Consider the following 16,361-nt stretch of genomic DNA (forward strand, 5'->3'; position numbering starts at 1 on the left):
TCACGCTTGATACACACTTGCATGAATACTAGTGACGAATGATGAAGACGCACCCGTTGCTCAAGGCGCGAAGTGTTTTCGTGGTCTTTGGGCTAGACGACTAGATTTTATCAATGATAGGGCCTTCCCAACTAATTTTTATATTTCTTTCGCCTCATCAAACGCGACGGAAACATCAGGTGATGTAAAGAATATGATTCGAATCCCAACTTCCACGAATGATATAAATTCAAAGTTTTCCTGTCTTAATTTCTTCTCCTGGTGATATTTTTTGTTTTCCGTTTCTCTGAAAATTCGATTAGAGAAATTTTTTTTAAAGCAACCCACTATATTCCTAGGTCTCTATATTCGGAGACTTTAATCAGCTATTAAGGACTAGTGGGCCTAAAAGGGGGTACTAAATTTAGTAAAATGCTAAGAACGGTCCCTCTCGCTGATAAAGAGCGTTTGCTGTTTCTATTTATGCCCTAGTTTTTCCTCCAATTTCATTCCTTTACCTCTCGATCGGTTCTCCCTTTCAAGTATTTCCCTTGATCACCGCTATTCCCTAGCAACCTTTTACGCGCGCGGGTTCTTTTACTACCCCGTAAGCATTAATCTTCCAACATCCTTTCACTCCCAACCGTGGAGAACTGTCTTTAAAAAAAAGAGCATAAAGCACAACTAAGTAGTCAAGGACCTTCAGGAGAAATACCAACATGTGTACACATGTCATGCTTGCCACAGTAAAACGGTCAGATCCTAAGGTAACGGCTTTGTCGCAGGGAGAATGCTAGCATGCCGAGATCACACCATCGGATTAAGGGATTAGGATCGACTCCTCGGTATCCCTCCCAGAACTTTCCGAGAACCTTCAATCGCCAGGGCCCTCAGGTCACCAATGCCGTCCCTCCTTCTTATTTCGCAACGGAAAATCCAGCGCGACACATCTGACCCCAGCCTATCTTCCATCCATCATTCAACATTCCCTATTCTCCCACCCTCGATACTTTGCTATTTATACTCACCTATCTCTGAGAGGTTAACCTATGCGAGACGAGTTCAGGCTTCCCTCAGGCTCTTGTGTAAGTGCTCGTCTGTGAGCATTTGTGTGTGTGTGTGTGTTTGTGTGCGCGCGCAGTTTCGGAGGCGATAAAAATCTCTCCTGAGGCGGCGAATGGGTAATTCTCCATCGCGTGGAGTGCTTTCGGGTGGAGAAGAGCGAGCGAGAGAGGGAGGGAGGGAGAGAGAGAGAGAGAGAAAGTTACTTTAATCTCCAAAACCGCATTCAAAACTGCCGAAATGCTCGCCAATAAAGAATCAACCGGGGGTTGGAGAGTTAGTGCTCGTTACATACTGTTGAGGAGATTTTGACTCGGAAGGTGTTTACTTTTATGTTCGACACACTCTAGGAAATTTGAAATTTAATGATCGCGACTTCGGCAACGTAATTCCGCTTATATTCCTTTTAAGGCGTGGTGATTGAACAGAAAAAAAATGTGGATTCACAGTAAGCATTGATTTGCAAGAAAAAGCGTTTATGGCACAAATATCTAATTCAATCGAAAATGATATCTCATTTTTTTAATCATAATCCTTACACATCCGCATCATAGAACACTTAACCCCGCAAATAAATTTATATGTAGTTGCTTCCAATCATCTTCTGAAGACAAAAATATTGACAGATTTTATGGTTTTTCCTTGTTTTAATTGCAAATACATTTAGAACAGGATAGCGATAGTGAGCACTCATATCACCTGCACTTTTCATTGTAACTGATGTTAGAAACGTAGCTATCGTTGAAGTATATACTTTGAATGAACACCGACTCAACTTACTTTTCTATCAGTATGATGTGGTTTTTACTCATTTTATTTCGTTTTCATGATCATACTAGTGACGTGGGATAAAATATGTTAGTTTCTCCCTGACCAGCATACTTGACTGCAAGGCTTTTGTGTGGTCCTTGCTCTGCGACTTTCCAGCCGTTAAGGCTACTAAGGCGAGGGGAATTCAACTGCGTCGTCAGGCGTTTGTTTTTCCTTCCCGCTTAAAGGAGCCTTGGCTTCTTCTTCACAGGAGGGCTGTCCTCCGTATTAAGGGAAGCTATGGGGCGCTTAAAGCGGTGCCATGGCCTTACCTTAATTTCGCCGACCCTACGAATAATGTTAGCATCTGCTTCTGCCGCTTTCTCAAAGAATTTCCCTGAGATTCTAGGCAGAAGGACGTCTAGGGGTTCCAGCTTCCCGTCCTCGTGCATTTCGGAGACGCGGGCGTAACGACCGCGTCCCAATATGTCACGAAGAGCAGAGTTCTGAACCACTTGGATTTGAGCGAGACTCGTTCGCGACACTCCTGACCATACCGCTGCAGCGTAGGTGATGACTGGCGCACGCACGCTTGATATAGTTTGCGCTTCGTGGCCATACTCAGGACAGGCGGGCGAATAATCGGCCGTAGTCGGTTAAGCGCCGCGTATGCCTTCGCACGGACCCGAAGCGCTTGGGCGTTCCAAAGGAGTTTCCGGTCCATCAGCACTCCAAGATAAGCAACTTCAGATTCCCACGGTAGGACGACTCCGTTCACCGAAATGTTCACTCCTGGCGGCCCACCATTTCCAGGTTGGAAGATGATTGCCTTCGTCTTTTGTGCGTTGACCACAAAACGCCATTGGCAGTACCATTCAAGGAGCTCTGCCACTGCGTTCTGCAGCCTTTCCACCGCGGTCACCTTCCGCCAGGATCGGCATAGGAGGGCCGTATCGCCAGCATAAAGAGACAGGATTTCAAGATTCCCTCCACGAGTTGGAATATCGTGGGAATAGATATTATAGAGCAGTGGTCCAAGGACGGAGCCTTGAGGCACGCCAGCGGAGATCCGACACACCCTGGAGTCCGCCCCTGACCACTGTACTGTGAATGTCCTGTCTCTCAAGTAGGAGTGAACCATCCTGATTGCCCAAGGTGGGAAATGGAGTCGCCTCATCTTCAACAGGAGAGCCGGATGCCAGACGCGATCGAACGCCTTACTGACGTCGAAAAAGGCTCCGGCTACCACCATATTCCTGTTGAAGCTGTCGGTGATGAAATATGTCGTTCTCACCAGCTGATGGACTGTGAAATGCTGCGCACGGAAGCCAAACTGTTCCTCCGGACGAATTTCATTCTCCCGGACGAAGTCAGTCAGCGGCCTTTGCGGCAGTCGCTCGAATATCTTTCCGAAGCCGTCGAGCAAGGAGATATGCCGGAATTCTCCGGGATCCACCTCCAATTTTTGTGACTTCGGCAGACAGACGATTTTCGCTCTTCTCCAAGTGGTCGGAAAGTAGGAAATCCTGACACAGCCATTGAATATCGCTGTCAGGTACCTCACCGCCGCCTTCGGAAGTTCCCGGATGACAACATTGCTCCCTGTTGGTGTGCCATGATATTTATAGCAGGCGAAGCATAACAACAAAGTTGAACGCATTAGGGAGAGTACAAGGGAAAGAACGTGTCTTTCCAAGACAATGAAATCTGTGCAGAAATATATATGTGTATACATACACACACACACACACACATATATATATATATATATATATATATATGTATATGCTTTCGTAGAAGTAACACGGAAGTGCCGAATAGTACAATACACAGTAACACACAATATAGAAACACAAAAAAAAGAAGAACCCTCACACGTATTTTCTTGATATTTCGACGGAAACAATCCGTCTTCATCTGAAGATATAGAAGTAATGACCTGGCCATTAATGGACCTGGCCATAATGGTCATTACTTCTATATCTTCAGATGAAGATGGATTGTTTCCGTCGAAATATCAAGAAAATACGTGTGAGTGTTCTTCTTTTTTTTGTGTTTCTATATTGTGTGTTACTGTGTATTGTACTATATATATATATATATATATATATATATATATATATATATATATATATATGTATGTATGTATAAACCTTTTTGAATCTGAAAGAGAACTTTATGCAGGCAAAAGGTTCCCTACGTATGTGAAACAACGTGCCACAGATTGCAATTTCTTTGAAACAGTGAAATATATGAAAACATTAAGTTCTGCCATAGAGGTCATTGTCACCAATCTGTCCGATGCTTATATTGAAAGCTGTAAATCTACATGGTGTAGTATATGTACTTTGCACTCGGTGCCCACTTTTCTCCTGCACTATATGTAAACGGCAGTGAACAGATAAACTGGGAATGCGGGACCAAGTTGGAGGATGGAACAGGGTTCGGGAAAGAAAAGCGAATCGCAAAAGGGTGCTTAGTTACCCGATTATATCTGTTTGACTCTTGGACGGAAATTTTTCTAAAATAGAATATTTTTTAACGTGTAAATCTCAGAGAAGTCTGCTTGCGTAGGCGAAATGAAATATAATATCCAAAGAGCTCGCGAGGCACTCTTTGAAAACGAGATGATTTTCATTATTAGAAACTTGGAATAATTTCTAGACCCTTATTTGCTTGCCTACATTCCCTAACTCAGTTAAAAATTAGAAATTTCATGATTCCGGATAATTCTTGAAGCAATAGATTGATAAGTGTCTTTCATTTCCTTTAGCATTCCGCTGTCCTCTCAAATGTCCATCTCGAAGTTCGAACTGTACGTGAAAGATTATAGTCTTCCTTCATCCTTACATGCCCAAAGTCTAAACTTCTCGCAAATTCGGTTACATTGCACGTGTGTGATGTAAAATAAGGGCTCATATTCTAGTTCATTTGGATAAGAAATGTTATCTTGCCGGAAAATAAAATTGAGTTGGAATCGCAATATCCTGTCAATTGCCGCAGGAGAGGTCGCGAGAACAAGTTTCCGTGGCAGTCAGTAAAATGACGAAGAGATCAAACTCAGACGACTAGGTTTGGAGGACAAATGGGTAGTAACTAAAAAAAGTGAAGCTTTCATAGGAGCTGGAAATGAGACGGAAGCCTAACATATCCCTCCAAATTACTTCCCTTCCCTACCTTTCTAAATGCTTCTGCCGTCCTGCCACTTCTCTAGGCAAGAGACCTTTCGTCTTCCCTTTTTCTCTCAACCAGCCGTCACATGTTATGTGGTATTTTACTGCAGTGCAGAATTCTCATGATATGCCTAATCATTCAGAAAAATCCCGAGTGATAAACTGTTCACGTGAAGGTCTCTATATTTTGCAAGAGGATATTTTTTAATAATTTTTTTTATATTCCACCCCTTTGGTTTCGCTAGCATGATAAAGGTAGACATTGCAATAAAACCAAGTATCTTTGTTCTAGGAGTGATTGCGTTCACTCGATGAAGCGCGCTCACTATCCGAAGTAGACATCCCCGAGTAATGTATTCATCAGTTGGTTGAATAGTCATGCAAATCTACGCTCACATTGCTTAGTGTTTGCAGACCGCGCATCGAGTAACCTGCGGACGTAACGCTCTCCCAGATATATAGGCTATAGGCAGGTATAATCAATGGTCCCGCTTCCGGTCACCACGAGCCACACATTGTTTTCGTAGTAACACTATTATGCTACTGACTTGTAATTGCAAAACAATTTGCAAGAATTGCTTTGCAATTATAGCACCGATATTTCCCCTTGTTATCAATAAATATATAATCTCACTCCCATTCAATCCGGAATCTTCTGCGGGTATTTCTGTTTCTTTTATTCCTTGTAAAGTTCATATCGAATTAATGTTACATAACTCTTAAGGTACTTTTTAAATTATGAAGACACTTGTTCATAGAGATTACAATTTTCATGGAAAACAGTTCGTTATGGAAGGTAGATTCATCCATAGAACTCATTACAAGTCACAACGAATTATTGTCACTCAACTGGAGGAATTTTTATCTAAACCAGTCAAAAGCCCGACTGTGATGAAAAGTGCCTTTAACTTGTTTAAACTATAAAACTGTTACGGCGAACGAAATTTACTAGAAGAAAAAAGTATTCTTAGCAAAGATTCATATGAAACCTGGGATCACCAACGGCTCCAGGCTTGTATTTTTGGCAAAGTTAGTGATCAATTCAGAATGAATTCCTATATACTAGAGTGAAATGGTTAATAAGAAGACGCGTATCTTTTATGCAAGTAAACTAATGCTCTACAAAGTTATATTAGTGCAATAAAACACAAGAGAAATACGCATAATACTCCCAAGGAAAAATCATTACTGCGATGAATTATCCATACTTGATTGAATTGGGATACGAGGAAATCTTTTAAAAAGATAAAAATTTGGTTACATAGCAAAATTTAAAAATCCTAGAAACATGCACTAAGCAAAATATGTAAAATGATATGATAAAGTATTGGATCAGAGAATTTGCCTCAGAAAACCTTCAGGCATGACTGAACAATAAACAAATAAAATGAAACAGCTTGTGGGATCGATTGAGTTACAAAATATTCTGTGCGACGACTCAATACTATGAGGAACATGCGCGCTTGATTACCAGGTTGCATAGTAATACTTACTGCTGCCCACGCAATAACCAGTCGAACGAAAACCATGAAATCGTATGGTTGAAACTTCGTGTAAATAATTTTTCCACGCGTCCAATCTCGCCGAGTGCTTAATACGAGTCCATTCATTGTAGAGTTGAAATTTTATTTTATTGTTGCCTTGCCCATCGATAAAAACCGGTAAAACATAATTTTACCACAGTATTTTTCACAGTAACGTTGTTCCCATTCGTAAAACCGTGAGAAACGATGCAAATCTTGCTGCTTCAAGCGTAAGATAAATTAGTTGGTTCCTTTTCGATAGCATATGGCTCATTTAGAATACATCCTTACGGTCCGAACAGTTATTTGTTCTCTCTCACACTGACTGATATAGAAGGGTTTCTGCATTTTGGAAGGTCGTTTTTTATTGGCAATGGATATTTAAAAGATAATGAAAAAGCAAAGAAACCACTAGACTCAACTGTGAGTTAATATAAGGAGATAAACAAGTAAATATTAATATTTTTGGCTATTTTAAATTGTCTAATGCCTAAGAATCTAGAGCAAAGCATTTTTAGGAAGCATGAAGAAATTCTGAACCCGAAATCCCCTACCTTACAGATTTTATTAACAGTTTATGGTAGGGAGCCGCGATTCAAGAGAACGAGTCAGGTGAAGTTAATATCTTCGCCGTACCACCGAATTACATGCATATTCGTATTTTCGTGATTTCTTTATTCATGTTATGGAAACTGGCTTCATTATAGTACATTTCATTGTTTCACATACCCTAAAGATTACTGACAACTTTATTTTACAAATATTATTCGAATATCATTTCGAGATTTGAAACCAGTGATAATTCTCAAGACTAATGTACTGATATTTACGCTTCTTTAATTTACGAATGTCCGCAGCAATGCAAATTTTGCTTCTGATAAGGACGCATGCTTAACTACATCTAATTCTAACCTGGTAACCACTTCTGAAATAGCGCTGCTGGATTTTCATGCTTTTATATAATATTTAATACAAGTGACAATATAATATATTCTGGACACTATTGATAGTTTCCTCAATGACGATAGTCATTTTCCGCATTTGAGACCGAAATATACTATCCACATGGAATAAAATTATGGCCTTATCCTGGGGACTTTTTGAGCATATTCACCAACTGAAGGAGATTTTTGCTTACCTTATCAGCCTGTTCGAAAACTCAAAGTTGGTGACGGCGAGACATATGTGCAGGATCTTCTTATCTCCTGTAGGGCAGAGCAAAAAAAAATATCTTAAAACCTTGAAAATGGGTAGAAGAGTTTAAATACTGAGTTTACGATATTAAAATGTCCCTTAAGATTCTAAATCACCAACACTAAGCGTTGAAATCATATACACCAAAATATAAATTGTTGTAAATGAATCACGTTGTCATATTCAGACATCATTTTAAAAATTTTTGCTAATAAAACATTATATATATATATATATATATATATATATATATATGTGGGTTGCGGTAGTCCAGTGGGTAGAGCGTTGGACTGCTGACCGGAGGTTCCGGGTTCGATTCCCGGGCAAGGCACTCTGTGTACTTGCAGCCCTACCCAAGCTAAAGTGATTTTTCGGGTACCAGGTCTTCCTGGGAAACCATACCCGGCACAGGGAAAGGAACTGGCCCCCCTACCCTGATGTGTGAATTTCACACGCCGTATAGGGCTTAGTACTGGGTGATCTCTACCATCACCTACTAAACCGACCCTCGGGTTTATTACTGTGTTTATGGTTTATATATATATATATATATATATATATATATATATATATATATATACACCTATATATATATACACACACACATATATATGCGAAGTCTGTTCGAAAAGTATCGTGACTTTTGTGTTCTTTCAAAAATTATATATTTATTCATGAATGTCTATTTTGTCCCCTTCAAAGTAGTCCCCATCAGATATTATGCACTCGTGCCAACGTTTTTTCCAATCCACGAAGCACTTCAAAAATTTTTTGTGGCCTTGTTCAGCTCCTTCAATGCAGTCTTTATCTCGTCAATCGTAGCGTAGCGTCATCCTTTCATGGGCCTCTTCATTTTCGGGAACAAGAAAAAGTCACTGAGGCCAGATCTGGGGAATACAGTGGCTGCGGCATCATTGGTGTGTTGATTTTGGCCAAAAATTTGCGCACAAGTAACGACGTACCAATTTTTGGTCTTCCACAAATCCGGGCGTTTGTGGCGGATTGCTTGGCGCAAATTTCGCATAATTTGCAGGTAATATCCATTATTTACCGTTCTACCCTGTGGCAAGAACTTATGATGCACCACGCCCCTGCAATCGAAGAAAACTATGAGCAAAACGTTTACATTCGACCGAACTTGGCACGCTTTTTTCGGTCTTGGCTCGTGCTGCAGCTTCCATTGGGATGATTGAGCTTTAGTTCCCTCGCCATAACCATAAACCCATGATTCGTCACCAGTCATGACCCTCTGGAGCAAATTTGGGTCGTCGAGGAAAGAGTCCAACACCTAATTGGCAATTAGCCCTCGTATATTTTTCACTTCATGAATGTTTTCGTCTGATGTTAACGTGCTCGGGCGTCCGGCATGCTCTTCGTCGTTCACATCTTTTCGGCCCTCTGAGAACATTTTATACCACCGATAAACGTTGCTTCGGCCCAAGGTAGCTTTTTTATGTGCCACAGTCAACATTCGGAATGCGTCCGTACACTTAATTTCGTTTTTCACACAAAATTTGATACAGATTCTTTGATCCCAGCCAAAACACGTCCCAGCAAAACAGCTGTCAAAAATTAACGGAAAATTCAAAATGGCCGAACTTTTCGGCATAAGGGAGAGACATAAGTACTATGCATAAAGCTACAAAAAATCAATTATACGTAACCCGCGGAAATTCAAAATTCGCGAAACTTTTTGGACAGACCTCGTATAAAATGAAACTAGTAGAATAGAACTATTAATAATTATTAGTAAGAGATATTACAATATTATTTATTCACAGCATTTCACAATTACGCGATGGATTCCTCGATAAATTATCCTATATTTGCTTGCGTTAAAATACGCGCAATTCAGCGTACACATGGCATTAAACCACTTTGAATTATTTAGTTTTAACAATAACTCTTTGATAAAGGAGGAACACTTTGAGCATTAAAAGTACGATAAGGCCTAAAAATTAGATAATTTAAGGTTCTCTTTCTCAGTCATTATAGAGCTGAAATTTTGAATTCTTGATCCTTATTTTTCATTATGTTCGTGTGCAAAAACCATGAATAATAATCTAAGGAGAGTACATACTATCCTCGTTACTCAGTTGGTGAAGTTAATACCTTGTTCTGGGGGATAAAATATCTTCCCTGTGACGCTATTGAAACATTTAAAAATAGAATATATTTATTGATACTGAAGCCACTTTGAACTCAACGAGAATATTTGAATGTAAGGTGAATAAATATGAGATCAAAATCTAGCACCGGTCGATAGGCTCACCCTATTTTCACTCCAACGAGTGGGAAAATAAAAGACATTCAAACTCTCGTATTCATTTGACGTCAACGAGGGGAGAGAGAAGAAGAACCCATCCGAGAGGCTTTTGCGAGGGATTTCATTTTTTTTGCATTCTGATCGCGCTCGGATGGAATCCGTCATTGACCGTGGCGATTCGTCGCCGTCCTACCCGATGGCTGCATTCATATTTGATTTTGATTATCTCAATTCTTACTTTTAACGTCCTATCTTCCCATTTCCCTCACTCCCGCGAGCACGTATAAATTATACGCACACCTACACACACACACAGATAATATATATAATATATATTTTATATATATATACTCATATGTACAGAAACAGAAAATAAGGAAAAGGGATAGGAACACATATAAAGGACGAACACAATAAAGGTGGGGAAGGCGGAATCGAACGGATCACAAGAGTAAAAATATTTCCTCAACCGGGACTCGAACCTCGGATCTTTCCACTTGCCGGGCGGATGCTCTTAACCACTTGAGCTATCGAGGAAACGTAATTTACCCTGAGATCCGTGGGTTTAATATGTCGCCAAGCGCCCCGATTCTTTAGCCAAGAGATGGCGTCAGGGGACTGTTTCACCCACCAAAGGAGAAATAGACAATACACAAGAGGAAAGGACAGTGGTTTAGAATTCATACAACATCATACAGGAAAGGAACAGTGCGTTTCGTGGCACGCATAGCCAGAAGAAAGAGATGAGCCACATTGGCCAAATACACATTCAAACACGAAATCCCGCCAAACGGCGAATAAATACTCATATGTACAGAAACAGATATAAGGAAAAGGGATAGGAACACATATAAAGGACGAACACAATAAAGGTGGGGAAGGCGGAATCGAACCCCCACCCTTTCCCCACCTTTATTGTGTTCGTCCTTTATATGTGTTCCTATCCCTTTTCCTTATATCTGTTTCTGTACATATGAGTATTTATTCGCCGTTTGGCGGGATTTCATGTTTGAATGTATATATATATATATATATATATATATATTTATTTATTTATTTATTTATTTATACACACACACACGTACATATGTGTGTGTGCGTGTGTGAGGGTCATTTTACATGTTTTCTTTGTATATTTTTGTGTTCTATTCCGTCATCCAAAGGTTATATTGCTCTTGTGAGTGCCTATACATACTTTATACATATATATATAGAAATATATATATAATTATTATTGGGTAAAACTACCGGTTGACGTAGGTTTTGGATGGACACAACTGCCTAATAAATATAATGTTTCTCATAAAAAAATATAATTCAACATTACAATCTACAACAGGTCCCTCTCCATCTCTGTATACTTCCTTCCTCCCTTCGTCCTGTCCAACATCCCTATCTTATTCCTGCTCTTTCCTCTTTTGGCCAATATTCTCCCCTCCATTGCAGTCTTCAACATCCCACTGCCGATCAATATGCCCTTCATCCATATTTTCTACCTCCCTATGATTTCTCCCAACAATACCGTTTCCTCTCTCACCACACCCAGCCTTTTCTCAATCTTTTTCTTTCCGTCCGCTTCACATTCTCCATTTATTCACTCAGTAATTTCTGCAATCCCTTGGCTGACTGACAAAGTAGAGCTTTGTCATCAGCAAACCACAGTGATTTTACGATTACCCCTTCGACCTTCATTCCCATCTCCAGTTCTTCCCATTACTCTTTAATCATTTTATCCGCGTATAGGTTGAACAGCAATGGTGACTATGAACATTACTGCCATTCAAGTCTTCCCAACGCCTCCTATCCGAACCCTCCGTCCCCCAATCGCACCTGAGCTATCTGAAATATGTACAAATTGCGGATTAGTCTCTTGTCCATCAAATCTATTCCATTTTTTTGCAATATACTCATTAATTTTTCCCAATTCACTCTATCAAACCCCTTTTCGAAATCTATGTATGAATATAATCCCTCAGCAAACATCTAAATTTCATTTTTGTTCAAGAGTTCATTATTTTGTTTTTTAATCCATACAATGTGTCTTTTTAATATAAATTTTCCTTACCGTTTGCTAAGCTTCAACACGTTTGTACTTGGGCTACATGCTTACTAAATTTCTTTCGTTTATAACTCTAAAACTTCCTCTGCACCCAAGAGTAAATTTTCAGTTTATATGCTGGTGACTGTATAATTTATGTAAGTTTGTTGTGCCTGTCATGTGTCCAGGAACATTTTACGCCGTAGTAAATAAACTTTGTACCCCTCCATCCTCGGAGTTTGAGTTATGCACTGCAGTTTATATTTTTTCGTTCGCGTTTGGGATTCGTCTTTCAACGCAGCTGCTCTTTATCGCGCGTGATTCAGCTCATCGGAAACAGTCTCCACATATTTTGCATATTTTCTATCTCCTGAAGCCAATGCGTATCACTTTTCCCCTAACCTTATTTTCCCACTGCATCTAATCAGTGTCACATATCAGTATCACAGGTGATCAATCTCACGATCGTTTTGCGGCTGTCTGCACATCACTTCAAAATCTTCAACAACCCTTCATTTTTTCTCAGCGTTGATACTTGCGGTTGAATTGCACTTGTGAAGAAATATTTCTCATATTAGTCTGTGTGGTACAAAATATCCCTTTATTTCTTGCTGTGCTCTCAACTAAAACGCTATTACGGGAGAGTATAATTTTTCTCTTTATGTCAGTATGAGACTCAAATAATTCGGAATGTTTCAGATTTAGATTTAAACGACACAGTTTCAGGCGTAACATGTTGAAAATCCTTCATAATGAAAGAAGACACTTTGCTTTTCAACATAGAATTTTTTTTGTTACGATCTAGGTTTCGTTACTGCGTAACATCATCAGGTGTAACAAAACCTAGGTCGTAACAAAAAAAATTCTATGTTGAAAAGCAAAGCGTCTTCTTTCATCATTAATGTATATTTACTTTTATATATTTTTTTGCATATTAAGGAAATAATATAATGAGGTTATAATTTTTTCTTAAAATTAATCGTAAACACTATTTACTGTAACAACAAATTCATTGAGGCATTCAAACCTTGTAGATACATGAACTAAGCTCAGGCCAAATATTTAACAAAATGTCATCTTCGAGGACTTACTACTACTTATGAATGAATCATAGGCATTATCTTTCTCAAAAGAGAGAAAATAAAATCTATTTTGATGAGTTACCGATATTTGGTATTCTTTGGTCACATTTTAATTAATCTAATAAGACCAAGATAAAAATTATTCTATGTAAGAGCATTTCGTTCTAACAACCTCAAAATATTATCTAGCAAATGATCAACACAGACAAAGATGTTTGTGAAATTTTTTCTTCGAACTTGCGCGGAAATTATTTGTTATTTATTAATACTGGTATTGACTCCAATATCATATGAATTTCTCTAGTCCATCAGTTCATTTTGGCATTAAGAAAGGCGTGTAGGTATCAGTTCATGTTAACATTTAGAAAGACGTTAAGGCATAAGTACATTAATGTTAATTTTAGCGACACAAAAAAGTGAATATTAAATATGTCTCTTTTGTGCAGCGTCGTAAAAGAAGGTTCACGTTCCATAAATAAGGATTTGAATGCTGGAAGAAGGGAACTAATACAATCCCGCACCCTTTCCCCTCCACTGAACGTTTCCCCTGTATAGGAACGCAATAAGTATGGCGGGAATTGCAACAATTTTTCTGGGATAGGTTAAAGAGATGGCTGGAGTTTAATATCACATGGCGAAATTTAGATTCCATCCTAACTTTTGTGTTTTGGAAAAGTAGCCATAAGTTTGGGAAATTATACGTTTTATCTGCTTAAGTGCTGCATTACTGTAAGGTCTACTGCAACGTACGATGATAGCATTGTCAAATTGTCAAAATGTTGCCTTCGAGTGATTCGTCCTTTTCCTCGTTGCTCTTTTTCCGTCTCTTCATCTTAAACCTACTCTTGAGTTCCCCATCCTGTCTCACTTCCTGTCCCCTTCGCAATTCGTTCGATCTCACAGCCGGACCTCTCCCGAAACCCTTCTGAAACTAATTTTTTTTCCGTTCCCGCCCAATGTGGATCCGAAACGAAATCTCTTTACCTTTAGATCCCGCTCCTCATCCCGTCCTCGGCAGTAATCGGTCAAACACCACTCATCCTGCATTACCCACCTCCCAAACAAATTTTTCCGAAATATTTTTTCATGTCCTCTTCCCTCACCCTTTTCCCCAAGTTCAACCCTACCAACTCCCTCATTTCTCTCCACCTTTCCACTCCCAATTCTCCGAAACCAATTTTTCGCCCTTGTCGTCCACCTTCCCGTACCCTGGCCAAAAATAGACTTCCAATGTTTTGAGGGATCTCGTATTTCTGGAGTGGATTTGTTTTCCATTAGGATCTGTGAGAACCGTCTAGAAATCGATATTAGCGGCTCAGAAATTTTTGGCTCCCAAGGAGAACAGACATACTGAGCATATTGTTCGTGCGTTAATTCTATTTTATCTCCAATGCAACCCGATGTTTAAGTACAACAAACCCTGGCTGATATTCTGAGATTTCCACGGGACATTTGCTAATCCACCGAAAATTAAATGCGATCATTTATCAAGAGACATAATTATATCATCTTTCCAACGGAAAAAATAAAATTTATCTGAGTAGGATCTAATGCAAAATGAACATTTAAATACCACTCACCGATAATAAAATGAACTTATCAATCGTTACGAATCCTAACGTCAATCTTATAATCTTATTCTGAAGCAACACGAGAATTTGACTGAAAACTAAACCCGAATGTACAACTTGTGGAGCAATCAAATGTGCTAAAGTGAGGCCCAAGTTCTGCTTTGCAATGACCCAATTACATCCCAAAATATGCCAGGGCTATAAAATCTTGGGGAAAATTCTCGAGTGAAGGCAGTAATCTTAAATTTCCCATGGCGGTCAAAATTCTTCCTCGACTGTTTTCCATTCTCCTGCAGAAATGGGGGACATTTCCAGACTGACACCATTCAAGATTCAAAAAACCGAAAAAACTACTTTTAAAAAAGCACATGAAATAGAAAAGGAAAAATATCAGATGAGTAATGAACATCGCATTTTCAGTTACTAAGGATGAATTATCATAGCCGTTCCCGAGCACTTCGCTTATAGTAACCATGAAACGCGTCGGCTGTTCTTCTACCATTCTTCTAAGGGAAGAAGGAAAGAGTCATTCCTCCCTCAGCTATTTATCCCCCTCCCACTCTCCCCAAATAGAGCCCAACCGACGTCCTCTCGACCCCAGCACTCTTGTCTCCTTAAGTTTGAACGAAAGATCTCTCCCTGTTTCATGAAAACTTTTCTCTATCTGCTCAGCCGACCCCTATTTCATCACTCACTCGGCGCTCACCCATCACCCATGAAAACGCTCAGTCCTCACGTGCTTCCCCCATTCTCCCGCTTCTAACTCCTACACAACCTGCTCTCTTTCCGGGAACCCCTACCACGACCCACTTGGCCCGTCCACCCACGCGCCGGCGAACGCACCAATTCCACCACAGGGGGAAACATCGCACCTTTTATATCCTCGCCGGCGCACACCGAAACGAAAGCCGCTACTTTCCACATCTTCCCGTTTTCTTCTCCCATGTGGTCCAATAAAAGGTCAAAGCTTCTCCTTCCCACCCTTTCCCTCGGATCGACTCCATTCGTATCCTTAACTTCATCTCCTTCCCACCATGTTATCATGTTCCTTCCCTATCCAACTTCTTACGCCTCGTAGTCGCTCGAAGTCGAGTTGACGGAGCGGTCCCAGCAAGGAGGAGTGCGAGTGGAGATGTTCGGAAGGGTTTGTAGGTGAAAGAGGAAGGAATGACTGGGAGGGAAGAAGGAAAGGGAATCGTAGAGCCTTATTTTATAGAAAGCGTCTGAACTTGTTATAGGCTCTTAACGTGTTCTCGACTGGCGGGATGGGAGAGATCGATGCCCTCCTCACTTCAATTTTATAAAGGTTTTTAAGGATCTTGAGAGCTCACTATTATTTTTATTTAAGAGAATCTTTTGAGAGTTTTTACGTCGTATTTATACTTAATTCTTTGCTATTCCTGCACTACCAACTCGAACCTCTAAAAAGACAAAAAATACTTCATTTAGAAAATAGCGAACAGACAGATTTAATAATGATTCCATTTACTTCAGAGTTAATTAATACGACGATTTTTTATTTTCTTACTTCTCTTTTCCCGGTGAAAGATCAAATTTTGGGTGAAGGAGGATTATTTAACCCTTTATTTCAATCTCAATGTGTCCTTCAATTAATTGTCGACGATTGCATACCTAATCATGTCAACTAATAGACCACATTATATTAGCTTTAAAAATCTAAACAAGTTCCGCCAGTCGATACAAACTGTCCTACAAAGGTTAC

At 39.7% G+C, this 16,361-nt stretch overlaps 1 protein-coding gene and 1 non-coding gene across 2 annotated transcripts in view; both read right to left on the reverse strand.

Moving 5' to 3' along the window:
* The window catches only part of LOC139690688 (uncharacterized), a 521,571-nt gene that overhangs the window by 429,851 nt on the left and 75,359 nt on the right, over window positions 1–16,361 (reverse strand). Inside the window, exon 2 of the mRNA XM_071588191.1 lies at window positions 7,626–7,692. The gene's annotated coding sequence lies outside the window, so the exon portion shown is untranslated. The remainder of the gene's footprint in view (window positions 1–7,625; window positions 7,693–16,361) is intronic.
* On the reverse strand, window positions 10,409–10,484 carry TRNAA-GGC (transfer RNA alanine (anticodon GGC)). Its single transcript has one exon. It is a non-coding gene; the product is annotated as a tRNA-Ala (tRNA).

The sequence above is a fragment of the Hetaerina americana genome, unplaced genomic scaffold, assembly GCF_022747635.1.
Source record: "Hetaerina americana unplaced genomic scaffold, ioHetAmer1.1.p SCAF_3, whole genome shotgun sequence".
NCBI lineage: Eukaryota > Metazoa > Arthropoda > Insecta > Odonata > Calopterygidae > Hetaerina > Hetaerina americana.